Below are 8,558 nucleotides of genomic sequence, written 5' to 3' on the forward strand. Positions count from 1 at the left end.
ACTTTCAGCTGATCCCATTGCCAATCGTAGTGGCATCGAAGTTCTTCTGGAAACCACTTTCAAGGACAGGAGGCTGGTGATTAAATCTGGGACTGAGCTCATAATGGAATATGTCAACCGTGAATATACGGTTTTTAAACTTCAACCATTTGTAATATTGTATTTTTAATAAGTTTTCTATACGTAACGACGTTTAACTCCCAATTTTTTTTCTATACTTCTTTTTGAAATGGATTTAATGTTCCCTGAGGCAACCAACACAATTCGCCAAAAGTGGCTGGAGTTGGTGCCACTTATTGTGGCTACTGCACCTTTAATGAAGAACACCAAAATCAACACGTTGCTCAAAGCTCCCCGCTTTGATAATATCAAGGAAGATTTCGGTAAAACCAGAAGTTACTCATTAACAACTTAAACTAAACTATAATTCCAGAAATATTTACAGACACTCAGTCACGAGCAGCTTGCGAGTTAATCCCATTGTGTTTACCTGGAACGGATAAGAGCGTAAATGGTCCTCGTCATTTTATTTACTACAGAGAGGTACGATACTTAATATTTCCCTCTCTCTGTGCTCTTTTCATTTAACTGTTATTCTTATTCTTTATTTTTAAAATAGGAATATGCCGACTTTACGCAATCGATTGCTGTCATAGATAAACGAATATCCCCATTTATCTTCAGCCATGGAAAAGCACTGCATCTCGCCATTGAAAAGCAACATTGGTTCCAGATAGAAGGACCCGCATCAGATGCAGTCTTAAGTTTGCTCGCTGCTTACCACGTTTTGGATCTCTGTTACAGTAAAAATGTGAAGCCAACCCTACAATTTCTTCAAATCAACTTGCTCGGACTAGTTGACGAAGCTTCTGGGACTGCTACAGGACCGTTTTAAAACATGCTGGATAAAATAAGGAAAACCCTATAAGCCCATCTGTGATGTCTGATAATGTTTCGTTGCCGCTTATTAAATAAGCCTCACCATTCTGATTTATCCGCACTGTTTTATTTTCATGTTGGTTTATAATGTGTAACAAACCGTTATATCTTGTAGCCATCAGTTCATTTTATGTTTTGTATTTTCGTGCCATAGTGTTGGTTAACCAATCTTTGGCATGTGTAACCAAGTCAGAATTTTTTATATGTTGTTTAAATGTATCACGTAATGCAAGGATCGTAGTGAACCAATAAGTCATTTCTTTTTCTTAAAGAGAAAAAATTAATACAAAGAATTTTGAAAATTAATCGAATATTCGCAGTTAATATTTATGTATAATTGGTTTGATTAATATTAGTTTTGCGTTATATTAAATTATTTTTTTTGTTATGGGTTTCATGCATTTATATTGACGGTAACAGGGAATTAAAATGTTAAAAAGTAAAATAATTAAACCATCATTTTTCACTAATTCTATAATACGTTTTTAGCGTAACATTAAATATTTTTTTGTAATGGTTTCATGCATTCATATTGACGGTAACAGGGATTTTAAATGTTAAAAGTAAGATAATTAAACTATCGTTTTTAGTAATTCTATGATACATTTTTAGGCATAAGTCACGTTTTTTCAAAACAGATATTTAAAAATGTCTTTCTGGCGGAAATCGGTTTTAGAGATTTAAAACATCAAAAAACGATATTCTTTTCTAACAGTGAAGATTTAAATTTATAAATTCTTTAAAAGAGGGGGATATGTTTCATGTACTTCATAGAAAATGTTTGATGAAAACGTTGGAAGTACTAATGATTTTACTGAGATTTGAAGTAAATAGCAGCAAATCTCCAAGGACGACTTCTGGGAACAACAATAGTCTTTACTTTAAAATCTTGGGTATTCCTCTTCTCATGAAGCAAAACTGTGTGTTTTTATTTCGTTAGCCGTTCTAAATTTCTCCTCCTCCTCCGACTATCGGTTTCCTTTGAAACAATTTCTAAGAACGGCAATTGTCATTACTTTGAAACGTTCCATATTCCTCTTCTCATAAAAAACTGTAACGTTTCTATTTCGTTAGCCGTCATAGTTTTCTCCCTACAGAAGATGGATCATAAGTTGCTTTTGACCCCCCAACAAGAAAGGTTTACGATGAGCTCAGCGAAGAAATCAGAAAGTGAGGGTGATGTTGTCGAGTGTCCTGGTATGGAAAATAACGGTATGTTATTGCCTGGTGGTTATATTTACATTATTGAGTTATCTCCAGTGAAGAAAGAAGCAGAGACAACTCTTGTGTCATTAGAAAGAAAACGGTGTTCAACTGAAATGGATGAAATGAGCACGGTTTCTAAAACGTCTGGAGGTATTTCAGGCACGGAATCATCTCCTGCCAAGAAGAAAATGGAGGCTATGAAGAACAAAAGTCCAAACGCAGGGTTAACTAATCAAGTAGATTATATCGCCTCATTAATTCTACAAATCCAAGGTAAATTTTTATTTTTCATATGTTGAATGTTTAGTTGATTTCTGTGTTTTTTTATTTAATTTAGTTGCAAGTTAGCGGCAAGATTAGTTCTCATTGTAGTCAAGGACGTTTTTTTTTTGGTGGGAAGCTACAGCAAATCATGGAATTAACTTTTCTGGATCTTTCTGGAGAAATTAAAGTTCCTGTGTGGAGCAATCTGATTGCAAAATGGTCAGGAGTTCTGAAGGTAATCTTTTGAAACATGTATATTAAATGACTTTGTAACGATTTATTTATTGATATTATTTTCTTAACTGCTTTTAGAAAAATGACGTTTACTTGCTATCTGGATTGGTTTTCGTCAAAGCAGACCGTAAATACACTAGAACTTCTCCTGGTGTTGTGGAGGCTAAATTTAACAACTATACTCAGGTAAAATATTTCTTGCCGTGCAAATGCAACGTTATTTAAAATTTATTCTTTTCCTTTTGGATGTTAGTGTATTTTTATTTCGATATTTGACCTGGCTCAAAATGATATTCCACACTTGCAGTTCCATTTCAAAGATTTTAATTCTTTGATTACCGAATCGAAATTGGGAGACAATATTGGTAAGTGGAAATTTCAGTGTAATCATGGCTGTCTCGTGCTATTTTATTGTTTATTTTCAGATGTAATCGCTTGCTGACAGAAGTTTGTGATCTTCATTTCAAGGAAAAAGGCAATGAGAAATTGCTCATTTTGATGAATCGTGATACTGAGCAAGTAAGAGTTTACACATATTCAATTACCATTACACTCCATATTGTAGCTATTTTTTATTTTTTATTTTGAATAGTTGGTTATTCATGATGTAGAAAGAATCAAACATCAGATTCTACCTATAAAAAAGAAATTAATTGTTAACTCTGCAATCGTCGCGATCAAAGGGATTAAGGTCATACGCGCGGTGGAGAATTTCCCCCTAACCTGTTCTTTTTTTCAGATTCTATCATAATGGTAAGACTATTAACCATATAATGAGTAATATATCTGTAATAATGTCTTATTCTCACTTTATTGATTGAAATTTATTAAGGTTAATGATGATGAAATCAAATCCTGCTCAGAGTATATGAATGTTGAAGAATGGATTCGTGAACTAAATGAATAATTATTTGAATTGTCATTTTTGAAGAATGGACGGATTCGTGAACTGAATAATTGATGAATTGAATTGTCAGTTTTGTGCAACATTAAATTGTTGCCTTACCTACCTAGAAAAATAAATACAAAGTAGAATCATTTGTCTTAAACGTTTTTATTATTTTTTTTTATGATATTGTAAGGATCCGTCAACCGCGGCGTCGAAGGGACGACGTTATTTTCAAGTTATTTAACCTTTTTATCTTTTCCTTTTTTCTTGGTACTGAACCTTTTTTCTAGAATGTTCTTTTCCTCAGTTTGACTCTTCTTCACCCGGTACTTCCTATGAAATCTCTTTCCGCCCTTTCCTTTGTCTTTCTTGCCCTCTGTAATTCCAAGTAGTAACTTCTTTTCTTCTAGAATGTTTCTCTCGTTTTCTTCTGTGCCATTTTTTGTATAAAAAGGCCGCGCTGTCTGTCAATCGAGCGAATCCTTTTCCAGCCGTTGGGCTGAATATACGACACATTCAAAACTATCCAGTCGAAGTTTAAAAAAGTCATTCACTATGGAGAAGTAAGTAAGAGTCTTACAATATCAACCTTCAGGTTTGCGATTAAGTTTATTTATTTGAATTTTTTTATGTGTTTTTTATTTAATTTATTGTTGATGTGTTCCCTGATATTTTAGTTCAGGACTTTAAGAATCACTTTGTTGTTTAGTCGTTTTTTTTTTATGTTTTAGTGCTAGTTAAAATCTAATTAGCTAAATTGAAATTGTTTTCCATTCGATATAAATTTGTTGAAGATAAGAAAGTGGAATTTTGCTAATATTATTTATTATGAACTACTAAATTGTGGCGTTTTGAATGTTATTTAAATAGTGATATTTCTCTGAAAAACCTTTTTTTAAACTCAAAGTCGATCAATAAGAAAGGCTAATTACATTTTTTTCTGATACGGAAGCAGATTAAACGCAAAACTTTTTGTTTCATTCCTTTTTGAGATTTTTTCAAAGGATAAAAATCGTTGAATGTAATGAATTTTCTGTTTATTTTTTATTAGAGAAAGAAGAGACAGATGAAATTAACTAACAACTTTCGTCTTTTCCATTCTTTCAATTTATTTCATCCTCTATGAATTTTAACTTAATTATAAGGCTAGATAGCTCATTACTTTATTAATTTGAACAAAACCTAAAAAAAAACTTTTCATATTTAGTCTTTTTGGCCCATCAGACCACAAAATCTCCGCCCAAATGGCTCGAGCTAATAGTTAACTGCTATGTATGGAAAACCACCCTGTGGTAATCAGGCCTGTCAATTCTACTTTTAACGTATAGCAGTTGGAATTGGTGGTCACTATATTAAGCGGATCTGATTCCACTTGAAATCATCTAAATAGTTGTATTTTTTCAATAACCATCATCACTTCTAACAAGACAATTAAGGTAAGACAATAAAAAAATTATACATTATATATGTTATAATAATCACTTTAGCTGTTTAATTAACGGACTTACAGGCCACTAAGCTTCGTTTCGTGTTACAAAAGTATATGGCCCCGTTACATGTTACAAAAGTATATTATTGTTGGCTTTGACGCCAATTTAATCAAAGATTGAGATACCCTTGAAAGAGCGTGGTCGTGGTTCACATAATTTTTTCTTTAAGCCGAGTAATATTCCACCATAATTCATGGTTTTGATTAAAAGCACGAAGGTATCCGTAAAAAAATAGGACACAATTGACAAAGTGATAGTTGGAGGAATTAAAGAATCGAATTGATTTCCTTGTTCCATTATTAGCTGAAAAAATCCGTTTGGTCAGAGTAGATGTTAATTGAAACAACCTCTATTTGCAATTCCGTTGAAGGGTTCAACAATGATAACTTTTAGTTTGGTGGGTTCAGTTGATGGTATTAAATGGACTGGTTTCAAATCGTCGGTAGACGTGGAAATCCTACGGGGAAAACCAATGTATGAAAACGTTCTTAAGGCACCATTTCTCAATGCAATCGACATATATTGACATGGTATCATCAGTTGCTCAAAAGAACTACAAGACAAAGGAACTACATACAATATATTTCATTTAAAATGACTTTACAATTGATTTCCCAAGATATACTATTAGGATACATTCTCCCTAATTTGAGCATACCCAACATTTGCAGTGTTTTCAAAACATCAACTTTCCTCAACCAAGTAGTTACCAAACACGGAAACTTGCTTTGGAAAAAGAAATTCCATTAAAGCTAAGAATTCATGTTATTAAAAAATGTATCTACTTCCCTAAACAAATCGTACATATTGTTCCGATGGGTTCACTACTAAGACTTAGGGTATACAAAGCAACAGCCTTTGTCGTAAAATTTTCTTAAATTTTCCTTTTTTTCTGTTGTATTTTAAAAAATTCAGCCCTTTTTTCTGCTGAATTAAAAAAATTTGGCCCTTTTTTCTTAAATTGTTGTATTGATTTTGCTATTTTTTACATAACCTATTAATTATTACCGTTCAATTATAATTAATGCAGATGGCCCAAGCTGGTCCACATCTTGGAACATGGCGGCAAAGAAAAGTGGCTAACATGTACTCGATTTCAATACCACATTGAATAACAAATAAATACCAGTATTAATGCCATGATTGAAAATTCCTCCATTCACTGGCCACCAACAAGTGAATCCATGGCTGTCTTAAACTTGAAGGTACCATTCGAATTCTTTGAAGATGCTGTCCTCAAAGTTGCTAACAGCAAACAACAGTAAGCTCAATTTAACCAGGACTTAAATAGATTTTTCCGCGTTTATCTTAAAATTTATAACGGAATGTACTAAACATTAAATACAAACTGTATTCCAGATCAACAACATCCTTGAAGAAAACACATTACGCAAAATGTCTTCTACGATTTTTTCGTTGTCAGCGATTAGATATAGAAATTCAGGAATACAAGGGAAAGGAGAAAATTGGATTCGCTTAAGGAGCGTTTTTGGTGACAAAATGGCAACAGGTAGCGGAAAACAGCATCCCAAAATGGGAATATGTATCATGCATTTTGGAGGAAATGACAACCCAAATTCAAAATATTTTACAAACGAGAAAAAACTCTAAACGCCCCCGTCGCATCCTCTCCGAAAAGGAACAAACAAAATAAAAAGTCGAAATCACAGTACACATGTTATTTCAGGAATGCAATTTCCATTGTGATCTGCTAGCCGATTCCGACAAAGAAGATTGGGACGAAATTGTACAAGCATACTACATCACAGAGGTAAGAATTCAATTAACTTTACCGATCATATGCATTAACAAAATTACTATAACTTCCAACATATGCTCAACTATCACTACAGGTATTGAAAAGTCGAAAAGGAAAACCGATTATAATCGCCATCATTCTCGACGACATACTGAATCACCTCGACTTAAAAAGAGAAATCCTCAGTTATGACATGGCCTACTTAACCCTAGGCCGGTGATCGAGCTATGCCCCTGTAGTGTAGCTTTTTCAACCCATCCCCTTCCGTTCAACTTTCCGGGTCGGTGGCGCCATGACGGTTCAGTACAGCAATGGCCTACTGAACCATGGCGGCCAATCAAAAATTTCATATTTTCAAAAAAATCATACTTCCATTATTTTACTAGAACAAATCATTGGACCAAACCTCACTCCAACAATAACCACCAACAGCAAAACCGGAATTGATTTCAACACATTCAATGGCACCTATTACATTGCAAATACAAAAATCAAGAAAAATATCCAGAAGATGAAGATTTTAAAAACCATTTTTATGTTTTTTAAATTTAAATTCACTCCTTCTCACAAGTGGTTATTTGCAAATGATTAAAAAACCATGTGTTATTTTTTCGTCGTTTAAATCTTTTTTCTTACTCATTTTTTCCCAAAAAACGGAAATTAAAAAAAAAATCATGTTTATTTTTCCTTTTTTAAATCACTTCTTTTCACAAGTTATAATTTCCAAACATTCACAAAGGATTAAGTTGGAATATTCAATAATTATCACTGAAAATGATGTCCTTTTAAGAAAAAAAAACTTCAATAAAAATACCATAATTATTCCACCTCTTCCAAAAATAACTAAAACAAAACTAAACTAAGTTACCTATTCCTAAATTTGTTGAAAATAAGATAGTATGTATCGGGTTCCGCCTTTTATGGGGTGCTTTTTTTACCAAAAAACCTATTTTCATCTCCCAACATTATTTTAATCAAACTGACAAACCTAAAGGTAACTTGAATTTTATCCATTCGATTTCTACATTTGTTGAAGATAAGAAAGTATGTATGGGGTGCAGTTTTACATTTTTATCAACAAACCTATTTTCATCTACCAACATTATTCTAATCAAACCGACATTGATCTATAATGAAACAAGCAATATTGAATAAAACACTTATCATAGGGTCAAACTTTGGATATTAGATTTATCATGAATCTAACTTGTAATCAAACTTGACCTTAAAATCAAACGTAAAATAAAAACTCCATCAAATTATATCAGAAGTATTATTTTTTATTCAATCGCGCAAATAAAAAAATAGATAAATAAGATTTTTCAATTTGAATGTTGCTTTTTTACACACATTTTTTATTTATTCTCAAAATTTATTTTATTGCAGTGTTCCATCTTTTGGTAACATTTTGAAACTAGTGTTGGTTAATTTCCTGCAACTAGTTGAAGGTAAATTGTGGTCAAACTTTCTGTTCTTGGAGGGGCGTTGAAGACTGAAGAGGATATCAACGTTTGAATTCTTCCTTCTTAGTTCAGGACTTTTTGTTTGGTCATTGTTTTTGTGTTTTGATACTTTTTAAAACCTAATTAGCTAAATGAAAAATGTTATCCATTCGATTACTACATTTGTTGAAGATAAGAAAATAGAATCTTGAGAATCTGGCAATGATGTGGCAATCTGGTAATTGATTTCAAATTTATTTAAATTGTGATTATTCTCTCAAAAAATGTTTTTCTTTTTTTAACGCAAAATCGATCAATAAGAAAGGGTAATAAAA

Source organism: Daphnia pulicaria, chromosome 2, assembly GCF_021234035.1.
Source record: "Daphnia pulicaria isolate SC F1-1A chromosome 2, SC_F0-13Bv2, whole genome shotgun sequence".
In the NCBI taxonomy this organism is placed as follows: Eukaryota; Metazoa; Arthropoda; class Branchiopoda; order Diplostraca; family Daphniidae; genus Daphnia; species Daphnia pulicaria.